Source organism: Aethalodelphis obliquidens, unplaced genomic scaffold (genome assembly GCF_003676395.1).
Source record: "Aethalodelphis obliquidens isolate GAN/ISIS:26980383/991018 unplaced genomic scaffold, ASM367639v1 scaffold38, whole genome shotgun sequence".
NCBI lineage: Eukaryota > Metazoa > Chordata > Mammalia > Artiodactyla > Delphinidae > Aethalodelphis > Aethalodelphis obliquidens.
The window spans coordinates 12,144,922-12,158,419 of NW_020837982.1; the positions used below are offsets into that span (position 1 = coordinate 12,144,922).

The following is a 13,498-nucleotide window of genomic DNA, read 5'->3' on the forward strand; positions in this document are numbered from 1 at the left end:
CTGCCGATGCAGGGGACGCGGGTTCGTGCCCTGGTCCGGGAGGATCCCACATGCCGCGGAGCGGCTGGGCCTGTGAGCCACGGCGTCTGAGCCTGTGCTCCACAACGGGAGAGGCCACAACAGTGAGAGGCCCGCGTACCACAAAAAAAAAAAAAAAAAAAAAAAGTCACATCCTTATCATTGTGAAATTTCAGAACACTATACATGAAAAGATTCTAAAAGCTTTCAGAGATGGGAGTAAAACAAATAGCTCATATACAATGGGAATCAGAATGGCAGATCTTCCCAAAGCAACGCTGAAGGCTGGAGGCTAAAGGAGGCAGGCCTTGAAAATGCCGAGAGAACAAACTCCAACCCAGGATGCAGTCATTCTTCCAATCAGACATGAAGGGAGAATGAAGTGATTTTCAAATGTATACGGTCTTATTTTTTTTTTTTTAACCTCCCATGCGCCCTCGCTTGGAAGTTCCTGGAGAAAGAGCTGCACCAAAAAGCGGGTGGGGGAAGAAAGAGGATGACTTGAGATCCAGAAAGCAGGGAACACACATCAAGGAGGGGCAGAGGGTGCTGCGCTCCCAGTGTGGAGATGCAGGGCACCCCAGAACAATGTGGACGCATCCTGAGCACAGCCAGCCCAGATCAGAGCAGGGAGACAAAGGGCTCCAATCAAAAGAGGAAACTGACAGGCCGCTGAACAGTAGTGTCCCCCCAACATTCATATGCTGAAATCCTAACTCCCAACAGGATGGTATTAGGAGGTGGGGCCTTTGGGAGATGCTTAAGCCATGAGGACAAAAGTCTCCTGAACGGGATTAGTGCCTTATAAAAGAGACCCCACAGAGCTCCCTGGGCCCTTCTGCCACTTGAGGACACAAGGAGAAGTCTGTGACCCAGAGGAGGGCCCTCACTGACCCTGCTGGCACCCTGATCTCAGATTTCCAGCCTCTAGAAGTGTGAGAAATACATTTCTGTGGTCTATAAGCCTCCCAGTCTGTGCTGTTTTGTTACAGCAGCTGGAACAGACTAAGACAGCTACCAACAGAGTTTGTCTATATTGAAAGGAACTTCAAAACTCTGTTAACTGGGGGCAGGGATGAAAAAGCATCAATAAAGACAACTAAGCAAATAAAAAAGAGGCAATTGGCGACTTTAGAGGAAAAGGGTGTAATGAAATAAAATCTAATTCTAGAACCCACTGTGGTTCGGTCACGAACAACAATTACATAGTCATGATTCCATCAACACTGACTTAACTAAAATGTGTGAGCAATGGGGGAGGGGACGTGTGCATGTATACGATTGCTGTGGCTTCAATTAACATCTTCCTCAGGAGGATGTCGACAGGGGCTAAGATTGAAAAGAAACAGGAGCACATTATTTTGAAATATAGGTACTGTACTATAGATATTGACACATAAACCCCTAAAAGAATTAGAAGCACTGCATCTGGGGGATAGAACTTTGAGGCGAGGAAGGCAGATGGGGAGGAGTCCTGCTTCTCTTAAGCCTTCTAATTCTGATTTTTAAATCAAAATTTATCATTTTGATAAAAATTAAAATTTACTTAAAAAAATTAAGTCCAAAGAAGAACTTTAAATGACTAACACTACAGGTGAATATGACAAATTTTCTGAAGGTTCTGGAAACACTGTTTAGGCAAAGAACCACTGGAGGGTTTTCGCAAGGAAGTGACATGATCGGAACTGTACAAAGAAAGTTATTGAGATAGAAAAAACCAAGGATGGACTGAAAGAGGGAGAGTTTTAAGGTTAAAAAAAAAAAAGTGAGAAATTTCTGATAGACACCCATACTAGCACTCTGGGCTCCGTTTGCAGTAGGAAGATCAGAAGGGTGTAAGTGGTGACCACTACAAGGATGTCTCAATTCTTTTCTGTCTGGTAGTTATGACTATAAATTAGCATTCAACACAAGGAAGGGATGAGCCAGTCCACTAGATGTGACTATTATAGTCTTCCTTGTAGAACACCCTCTCATATAAGGATAAAGAACCACCCTGGGTTATGAATCAGTCTTGCAGGAGACTTCACCTAGTGTGGATTTTAACCATGCCCCAATCAGACCACCCCTAAAAGCTGACCATCAAAGCCCTGAACCTCAGAGCCTGAGGGACCAAACCTTGAAAGTAACAATGCCTGGTTAAAAACCACAAAGCCACTTATTCATACACCATTTCACTCACCAGGGCTCTGGCCTCCATGTTTAGGGACAGAGACCAAAGAACATCAGGTTAACTTTTTTCCCCCCCCTTCTTTGTAACATGGCTACAAAAAGATGGACTGGAGAAGACCAGGTAGACAACATACCTGGATTTCAGGAAGACACATGACAGAAGAACTGAAGCTATTATCTCCTGCGATTAATCAATCAGAAATGTTTCCTATTTCACATAACAGTCCGGGGAGGAGGGGCGGCCCTAGGGAAGTCCAGGAGAATCAGGGATTCTGAGAAATAAGTAAGAATACACCAAGAAGAAAAGTAAGAGTCATACCTACTGAACACACACAGAGCCAAGCCACCAAGTAGAAATCGAAGTCAAGTCCAGGTATCCTACCCCCAACATACACCCCACTGCTGCTTAGAACCTGGCTACTCCAGGTGCGGTGCTCCGGCCAGCAGTCAGGGCATCATCCCCTGGGAACTGTTAGACATGCAGAAGCTCAGGCCCCACCTCGGAACTAATGAATCAAAACCTGCATTTTAACAGGACCCCCAGTGATACTTATGCCCATTTAAGGTTTGAGAAGCAAAGGTTAGGAAGATAGAGAAAGAGTCCTTCTGGCTTTGTATTCCCCATGGTTCCCTGGCTGGTGCTGGATGGGTGTCTAAACCCACCCAGGCAGCAACAGAGACACGTGTGCAGTGCAAAAGCGGTAAAAAGGGCCTGGCAACTACATCTCTTCTAGAAAATGCACCGATTCCCGGCCACTCGATTATTTCTTAGCCGCTGGATTTTAGACTAAAATAAACACACAAGCATGAACCACAGATTTCCCTTTATAGCTGCCTCTTTTATTTAAGCAAAAATTGCTAAACATTAATTTTAGTTGTACTTAATTGATTAATTTCTCGGGGGAATAGTTCAGGGAGAGTTTAAAACTGCCTGCTTCCAAAAGCCATTACAAATTGGCATATACTACAATGTCACTGTGCCAACCCAAACAGCGCACTTCAATGCCCCTGGGGCTGCCTTCACTCCAGATGTGTTCGGAACTCCTAGTAACAGAATGCAGGCAAAAGCCATATTTACACGAAGCAGTATTTTGAATCTCCTTTTCCAATTATCTGGAATGAGATAATAGATCCCTAATTGGAAGCACGGCGGGGGTGGGGTGGGGGGCGGGGCGGGGGTGTGTGGAATCGGTCCGTGGTTTCTCTCCAGTGAATGCTTTTTATTAGTAAAAACTAAGAGAGTCTGTACAAGAGCCAGAGAAAATCTCCTTTGCCACATTTAATCTGAACATCTATAAACTGACAAACTGTCCCGTGATCGCCCCTAATTAACTAACTGATCGTTAAAAGACTGATCTTGTCTTTTCCTGGGAAGTGTACATACGGAAGGACTGGGGTTGGGAGAGGGAGAAGCGGAACTCGAGTGAAAGAAATCCAAAAACACTTTGGCAGGAGAACAGACCCAAGCGGTTGGTGTGGAGGTGTTGCTCCCCGCCGCCCTTGCACCCAAATACCTTCAGTTCTGCTTCACGCCTGCGTGACTAGCACTGAATCAGAACTTCTCTTGTATTTCTGATACTGGTCATAACAATGCTGCCGGGTAAGCCATCATTGTTTATTACTGATTTGTTAACTCCCATTCCAAATCAGATTTATTGCTAAGAAATCATCTTTTTATTCTCCAAATTAAGCACATAAAAACCAAAATTAAGTACTGTAGTTTACACTTCTTGTTAAAATTGAAGTTTCCAACCTTACCGCTGATTTAACACAGGTCAATTTAGAATTCAGGTGGAAGTCAAATTAAGTATTTTTGTACAGGTCAGCATACTGTCCAGCTACAGAGGGTCTCTGCCCCCCCCCCCCGCCATATCATAAAACGCTGTTACGTGCCATGCGATCACGGCATGCGTAGTTACTGAAGCTGTCTATTTTTACAGATGTCACAGAGAAGCCGTTTGAAAACTGTGCATAAATACAGCTGTTCTTGGCTGTTAGCGACATACACTTGGAAACCCTGTTCCCTAAAATGTTCATAATTGGAAAGGGTTTTCTAAATATAAATTAATTACCAAATTCCACGTGTTGACAAGCAAACACTCTAATGTTTATGCTTCAACTTGACAAGGGAAATTGAAGCACATACCCAGAAACCTCTAAAGGAAACAAAGTCCACATATGGTTATTTACTTCATGACATTTTCTCCTCAAGTGTTTAAAAACATTTTTATCCTGAAACGCCATGTACAAAGAGAAGAAGCAACTGACTGACATGTACAGTTTAACAGTTACAAAGCAAAAACTGTATCACCTTCAAATACTCGCCCAATACTATACCCATCAACCTCAGAGAAATCTAAAGCCACTCACTCAACCAGGCAACCAACAAACTATATGCCAGGCACTGTGTTATGTGCAAATTTAAACCCTTCAGCTAGTAGATTTCTTCAAATAACTACCACAAAGTCTTCAACTGTTACCTACCTTGAGTTTCAAAGAAAATAAATATATAACTTTATCATATGGACAAGGGGCATTTTCCTCTAATAAATCTATACTAGAGGTTTGTGCTCTTGGGATGCTGGACAATATATCACTTCTGAAAGGACCACAGGAAAGGGCTTGGTGGTCAGTAACACCCAGATGTGAACTTTTCTCTCTGACCTACACCAGCAGTGAATGATGGGCCCAGCGTCCCTCCGATTCACCCCTGAAGTTAGGCCTCTTCCTCCAGAACAAAGGCCTCCCCGCTTGGGAACTACTTAGAACTTTCCCAAGCACCTTGCAAAGAGTCTTATTTTTCATACTGTGTCTAGATCTGAAAAAAAGCATTTGTTCCGGTATAAAGACACTGAAATTCCTGGTTGTAAGACAAATGTTCTCTTAACCCTAAGAAAGACTTAATCCATAGCTCTGCTTCAAGAGAAATAGCTCTACCTTATTAATCACAAAGTTCTCAAGTTCAAAGTTCTCGGTTTGTGCGATTCTCAGAAGCAGTTCAGCTGTTTCCAAATCGTGCATCAGAAAATTCCTACGTTACACAGTCCCAGATAGTCAATGTTAAAAAAATATACATAACCGCATCGCCTTCGCACTGGGTTCCATTTCTGTTGGGAAAGGAGGGAGAAATTTAAGCCAGGACCGTCATTTTAGCCAATAATCTACAAACCGGGGAGCACAAAACAACTCGTTAGAATGTAGAAAGGAAAAACTAAAACTTCTATGAATATGCTGGATTTAATCTCAACCTTTTCTAATTTCTAATTTTAGGAGCCATATTTATGGAGAACGGAAGTATATATAATTTTATAAATGCAGTTATTAAAACGAATTCTGGAGGGTTGCTCATGATTTTTCCTAATGCAATGCATGATCTAAAAACGTTGGAGGCCACTGTGTTCAGAGCAATGTATTGTAGATTACCTATAAAAGAATACAAGTATATGTAACCCAAGAGTCTAAAAGTTCAACATCTTTGCCTTATTCGAGAAAACATTAAATAAGTTCTCAAAGTAATAACTGAGCATTCGGTGAACTTGAGTTAAAAACCACACAAATACACGGTCTAAGGAATACAGTGGGAAGATGTTATATTAGAGAAAGTGGAGTGAGGGATCTAAGGAAACTCTTTGCATTGTTTTTACAACTTTTCTATAAATCTAAAATTAGTGGAAGACAAAACACTTAAAATAAGAGTGATTTGTAACTAATCACAGCACCAAAATTTGCAAATTACTTTACATAAAGCAGAGTACAGGTTAGCCCTGAAGCGGCCCACTTCCTTGCATTTCCTAACACCCAGCGTTTCCCTTCTGTGCCACGGATCACCGTAACCAATGCATCCTTCACGGGGGCAATTTAGTGTTATCTCAGAGCTCCACTTCCCTGAGCATTCTGAGAGCTTCTGCCAAAATCGATGTCTGCTCGTAGAGTGCTCTTTGCATGCAAACATGATTTGTCTTTGGAGTTTCGACAGAAGGTGACAGAAGTAGGTTGAGAGCAGCTGAACCACAGACTAAGGGGTGTAGAGGAAGTAGGGAGAAGGCACAATCATGGAAGAGCTCACGAAGGGGTTTCAGGACGTGATGAGATGTTTGTTCTAGGGGGAAAAACAAAAGACACCAGGACAAACGGCACCTGAACAATAAATAGGTGTTGGACCCCAACGACGTGTCAGACACTGGACTGAGGTCTAGGACTACAAGAGTGACCGGGGCGGACACAACCCCTGCCCTCAGGAAGCTTACAGTCTATCCTGGAGAGCAGCAGACCAGCAAGCAGGCTGAGCAAGAGCCCTGAGAAGTAACGGAGGCTGAACCGGGCCAGTGGCGTGCAACGGGGGAGGAGGGCCAATGAATGGGGAGCAGAACTCACCCCCCCCCGTCACAATGGGAAGAAAGTCTCTGCTCAAAGGCAGACTGACCAAGGCTAAGTGGATCTTTTCCAGGCACTGGGAATGCTTACACTGTGGCTGTACGTCAACTACTGAGTGCCGTCCAAAGGGCGGGTGTGGGCGGCGTGGCGGATTAGATTCGGAGCCGTGATCTTGGGAGCGTGGGTGTCGCTGGAGACCTGCTTCCAAAGATCTGGAAGTCAGTCACATCCAAGCACCCAGAAAGAGCCTTCCGGAACCTCAAACTGTAATTCCACAGGCCGGAGCTGAGGGTTTTGGAAGGTAGCCTTGGTCTCTCCACCGTTTTCTTTACTGTTCCTATCTACCTCGGCCAGGGCCTTCCCAGACCCAAAGAAACAAGCCTCAGTCCCAGAGCAACCACCACCAAGTCTCCAATGGCTCCAACTAAACCACCCCAACACCACATCTATCCGTGGAATACCTGCTGAATGAACAGATGAATACAAAGCAGCCCAAGGACAAGAGTGAGGACGGGGCCGTGGGCTTGTGGGAAGGGGGCTGCCAACGTAGACAGAGGGCCATGCCCCTGTCCTTCCTTCCATCCAGCCCTCCATCCATCTACCCACCCATCCACCTATCCACCACCCATCCATCCATCTATCTATGAAAGCAAATGCCAACATCCAAGAAGTGGTGAAAATTCAGCACAGATTCCTCGACATAGGTGATAGCTACAGAGTTTCCATAAAAGGGGCATAAGAGCATCAGTCAGACTGGAGCAGAGGGGCTGGGACTCTGCTTCGCAAACTCCCTGTGGTGTAGGATTTTTTAAATTTTTAAAATTTCCAGTCTGTCACAGACCAATGCTTGTATAAAATACAATAAAACTGAATTACAAGTAAAATGAAAATTTTTTTAAATCCACAAAGTGCGAGCCCACTAGTAGAGCATTTGGAGGTCATGGCAATGCCAAAGTGCTGTAAGTCTGAATTCCTGTACTTAACCTCACTGTGCACTGGTCACAAACAGCTGCAGGACAGGCTCTGCTCCCGTAACTTCAGTTTGGGCGAGGTGGCCTGCTTGAAGCCGAGTTTACACAAAAAACACTCTTGGTAACTTCTGAAGTGCTCGATTAGAACTCCGGCTGACATCATGGGGACAGACAGCTCTAACCAAGGTTGACCGTGAGAACCAGTGAGGCACAAATCTGTCTGCGTCTTTTGATATCTTCTCCTGTCCCAGCTCTTGACGCTTGTGTTGTCACCTGGTGCCAGAATTCTGCATCCGTCCCTTCCCACACCCTGAGGAGAGACAAGAGGCCTCCGTGCAGACTTGGGACAAGGTTGGTGCGCCACAGCCTCTTTTTCTAGCGTCTCTCATCTTCCTTTCCTTTCTCCAGGCACCTCTCCTTCTGCCTGTAGACGCCCACCGTGGTCTGGGTTCCCCTCCTTGTCTTAATCTTATGATCAACCAAATCTCAAATATCCTTCACTCACATTCTCTCCTGTCCTGGTTTGCACCTTCCTTGCACTAACAGGTTCCTGGCCCCTGGGGTTCACTCCTGTGACGTCTGTCGCCTCTTCAGATAAGGAACTGAACCCGGCTTCTACCCCAACACACTCTAGTGAAATTGGTCCCTCATCAGCCACCTTGAGATACAACTATTAGAAAAGCATTGGTTTCTCTTCTTCCTCACTTTACACGCCTCTCCACGGCCTTTCAATCGCGTTGCCCACCTATCCTCTACAAATCCCTTGAAAACGTACCACCTGTGTCTCTGCCTTAGCCTTCTAACTTCTCCACTGGCGCCTTTTCTTCCTTTGGGGTTTCCCCAAGTCTGTGTCCTAGGTCCCTCTTGTTTGCAATGGTAACGACGCTCCTGGACTTATTAACAACTTCACAATGGCCCTCAAGTGGAAAACTCCGGGCAGTCTTCTCCCTTGAGCTCTGATTCCCTATTTCCAAGTCTCTCTGGAGTCATGTCTAAGTGAAGGAGCCACTGTTGCCTCTTACATGCTGGCCTGGTTGCATGTTAGAAGCACCTGGGGCTCTTGGAAGACAGACCATCCCTGGGTCTCACACTCAGCGACTGATTTAATGGGACAGGAGGTGGGGCTAGGCTTTTTTTCTTTAACACTAAGCTTTTAAAACCACTGTCCGAGAACAATGCTTCTCAAACCTGGCTGCACACAGTGGAATCATCTGGGGGAGCCGTAAAAATAAAGATGCCTGGTTCCTACTCCCACACATTCTGAATGAATTAGGTGTAGTATAATGAAAAAGATATTTGGTTTTTGTCCCCAGTTTCTGGCACAGAGTTCAGAAAGGAGGTGATTCTTGGTGGCCCCCCATAGCTTCAGGATGGGGATGGGTCACCAGAAGGAATCATGTGATTAGATTTCAGTCCCACCCTTGGAAGGGGGAGTTGGGGCTGGAGACTAAGCTGAATCACCAATGGCCAAAGATTTCATCAATCATGCTTATGCAATGGGACCTCCATAAAAACCCCTGAACAGGGCTTCCCTGGTGGCGCAGTGGTTGAGGGTCCGCCTGCCGATGCAGGGGAGACAGGTTCGTGCCCCGGTCTGGGAAGATCCCACATGCCGCGGAGCGGCTGGGCCCGTGAGCCATGGCCGCTGAGCCTGCGCGTCCGGAGCCTGTGCTCCGCAACGGGAGAGGCAACAGTGAGAGGCTCGCGTACCGCAAAAAAACAAAAACAAACAAACAAAAAAAACCCCAGAACAACAGGATTCAGAGAACTTCCAGATTGGTGAACGCATGCACCTGCTGGGAGGGTGACACACCCAACTCCACGGGGACAGAGGCTACTGCACTCAAGACCCTTCTAAACCTCACCCTACAAACCTCTTCAGCTGGCTGTTCATCTGTATCCTTGATAATAAATTCTAATAGCAAGTATGGCATTTATCCTGAGTTCTCTGAGTGTTTCTAGCAAATCATCAAACCTGAGTGGGAGGAGGTTGTGGGATCCCCCGAATTTGAAGCCAAGCTGGACAGAAGTGCTGGTCACCGGGGGATCTGATGCTTGCAATTGGTGCCTTAAAAGTGAGGACAGGGCTTCCCTGGTGGCGCAGTTGTTGAGAATCTGCCTGCTAATGCAGGGAACACGGGTTCGAGCCCTGGTCTGGGAGGATCCCACATGCCGCGGAGCAACTAGGCCTGTGAGCCACAACTACTGAGCCTGCGCGTCTGGAGCCTGTGCTCCGCAACAGAGAGGCCGCGATAGTGAGAGGCCCACGCACAGCGACGACAAGTGGCCCCCACTCGCCACAACTAGAGAAAGCCCTCGCACAGAAACGAAGACCCAACACAGCAAAAATAAATTAATTAATAAACTCCTACCCCCAACATCTTCTTTAAAAAAACAAAAACAAAAAAAACTGCACAACTCAAATGGGATTTGAACCCAGCCAAAAAAATCCAAAAAAAAAAAAAAAGTGAGGACAGTCCTGTGGGACGGATCCCTTAAACCTGTGGGGTCTGATGCTAATTAGTGTTAGAACTGAACTGTAGGACACCCAGTTGGTGTCAGGTCAGAGAATCCGAGAACTGGAGTTGGGAAAGACAGCACATATTTGTGTCAGGAGGAAAAACCTCTCGTTGGTACTGGATGCAGTCTAGACACTGGGATTTGAAACAACTCACCAGGTGATTCTAATACACAGCAAAAGTTGAGAACCACTGCCCGAGATAACGTGCCACATCTGAACTCGCCTTCATGCCAACTGAGATCCTCCCTTTTAGCCTCAACTCTAAACTTCCCAGCTACAGTGATCTTGTTTAAATTAATGTACCCATGCGACTTTGTGCTTAACTGTACAGCCCTGTATAACATGCTGATTATTTTAAGTGTACTAGTCTTCCCTGACTGTAATGGAAGCTTTTGGAAGATTCTGACCCCGTTTTATAATTTTCCCCCAACACCCACGCCATCAACTACCCTGCGAGGCACACAGCAGGTACTCAGCATACACTGACGATTACAAATCCCTTTTCAGGTGGCAGCGTTAAACCTAACCCCTAATCCTTTGCTATGTGAAGATTTCTTGATGGAAAGAACTGAACCGAACACTTCTTCTCTCCTGTGATAGCTATCGTGGTTCTTTGTGGTTTTTTTTTTTACACTAATCAAGATTTATTAACTATGGCTGCAGAATCCAGAAGAGCAATCTTAATGTAGATATTCTTCCCCTGCCCAGAGAGAAATCTGACATTTCTGAAGTGTCAGCTTTGAAAAATAGTTTTCACATCATAATTGATAAAAGTGACCACTCCCTCCACTAAGCAGCATCAACTTTTTCAGAGTTCTAAGAATCAAGTCAATATAACAAATATTATTCTAAAGAAAAATGAAGCACTAAAAAAAAAAATGTACAGGACAAATCCACATTAGGAGATGGTTCTAGAACTACACCAGGAAAGGCAAATCCAAGAGGAGTTATTTAAGAAATTAAACACGATGGACTATTTTCTCCTCAGAGCTCTCTCTTTTACCACGTTCTTCCCAGTTTTCTGGAAAATGGGAAAATGTTTTAATTGAGAGTTGTCTTGAGTGTTAACAGTGTCTAGCTTACTTTACAAAAGCCTGTTAATAATCATCACCTTTTTTTTTTTTTTTTTTTTTGCGGTACGCGGGGCTCTCACTGCTGTGGTCTCTCCCGTTGCGGAGCACAGGCTCCGCACGTGCAGGCTCAGCGGCCATGGCTCATGGGCCCAACCGCTCTGCGGCATGTGGGATCTTCCCGGACCGGGGCACGAACCCGCGTCCCCTGCATCGGCAGGCGGACTCTCAACCACTGCGCCACCAGCGAAGCCCAATCAATCACCTTTTTAACAAGGGGGGTGTGCTATGGATTACGCACTGCCCCCCCTTGATGGGAAATACGTGGCATCAGCTGGGATCATTCATAGGCGGGAGAAGGAGGGAGGACACAATTCCAGCAGCAACAGGGCTAACAAACAGGGGTGGATCTTCAGCACCAAGATTGCTCTATCCAAGGATGCTCACCCTGGGCAATGAAAACCTTGCTGTTATCAGAGATCTGGTCACTGGGCCCTAAACAGGCAACGGCCCTCAGGCTGCACCCCAAACTTAAAGGGCCACTCACACCTCCACAGAGAAGACTGGTTTCTGAGCTCACAGACATCTGTCTCGCTCTTACGGGACCTGATTATTGCTAAAACAAACAAACAAACAAAACGGGGGGAGGGAGAGAGATGAGAGGAACACATGTGCATTCCAGCTGCTCAGTCGCATGGGATTCACAAAACTCCAGATGCACAGGAGTTATCTGTGTGTGAATGAGGAATTATCTTTTGTTTTAGTATAGGTGAACTTTTCCACAATTGTGTAAGGGCTGCCCTGTTGTCCACTGACTAAGCTCTGGTAGTTCTGTACAAAGGAACTAAACTATTATGAATCAACCCAGTGAACCCCTTGCTGTGATAAGAGAGTTGGGCGGCATGGATGAAGAATTACTAACAGTTCTTGTATTTTCTCTCACAGCATTTCTGATGTAAAATTAGAAAAGCACCTGAGAACACGCATCCAGTGTCCTTAGATGCGTAAGCACGTGGCACACGTTGCACACTCGGCAGACGTCTGTTGACAGGATGAGTCCTCAGAACTCATCAGTTGGATATCAGCTGCTAGGGACGCTGGGAAATTCCTGCCCACAGCCGTTGCCCCTAACCTCTGCCACTCTCCTACGCCCCTGCTCTCACACCCTCCTCCTTCCTCGTTCTCAGCAGGGGTTCTCACCCATTACTTCACAGAGAGAGGTCCTTTAGCAAAACCTCTAGCAAGCTCTCTCCTCTACCTCTACGCTTACCCAGAGGCACCCATCAGTTCTGTCTACACGTCCACTCTCCTCCAAGAGAGCCCTGCCCCCTGCCTGCTGGATCCCAATATATCCACCTTCTTTGGACCGTGCCCCACCCTGAGCTCTCTCCGGCACCTTTCAAGGAGATGAAGGTGGCCCCTTCCGCAGCCTGCGAACATGCTGAAATCTTTCCCTTCCTATTAAACACCAGCTCTCAGCTCAGGCTTTTAAAGCTTCCTTCTTTCCTTTACTGCCAACCCTCTCGAGAAGTTCATCCACAGGGCCGCCGCCACGGCTTGAACCCGTAACTCGCTCTCAACCCGTCACAGCTGGGCTTGTGGTACCATGACTCCTGGGACACTGTTCCTGCTGAGGTGAGTCAAGGGGCTGAGAATTCCAATGGCTTCTTTTCGGTCTTCACCGTATTGACTTTGCTACAGAACGTGAACTTCTCAGAAGCCTGGACTCCCCACTTCCTCACTGCGGTTCTCTGGAGAGTCTGAGCCCTCGCCTTCTCCAACCAGAACATGGGCTTGTGAACAGGCATTTTCATGAACAAAACGCCTGCACGCACATAAACAAATCTGGGGAGGGGGACCAAGAGGCCCCTAGCTTCACGAGCTTCTCAGGATTTGATGACCTGCCCCTCCCCCAACGTGAAGAATCGCTCTTGGACTATGGTAATAGCCTCCCCACCTCCTGTCCTTACACCCACTCAGCCCTTTTACCTACCTAATCCCTACCTAATCCAACCTTCACATTACGATCAAGATTATTATTCAGATTATACCAAAGGCTGGCACATCTGGCCTGCCTGCTCTTACCATAAAGTTTACAATACAATGTACTGGAATTCAGCCATGCTCACTCACACATATACTGACTAGGGTGACATTTTTCCCCTGAGGTGTGAATTTTTTTTTTTAATTGAGGTGACAGTCACATAACCCCAAATTAATAATTTAAAAGTGACCAATTCAGTGGCTCTTAGCACGTTCACACCGTTGGGCAACCGCTCCATCTAGTGCCAAAGCACGTCCATCACCCCAAAAGGAAACCCCGTGCACAGTTGCTTCCTGTTGCCCCCTCTCCTCCCCAGCCCCTGGCAACC

General features: G+C 46.3%; 1 protein-coding gene across 3 annotated transcripts in view; it reads right to left on the reverse strand.

Annotated features, from left to right (window-relative positions):
- STX8 (syntaxin 8) overlaps positions 1 to 13,498 on the reverse strand; it is a 235,795-nt gene that overhangs the window by 110,616 nt on the left and 111,681 nt on the right. The window lies entirely within an intron of this gene.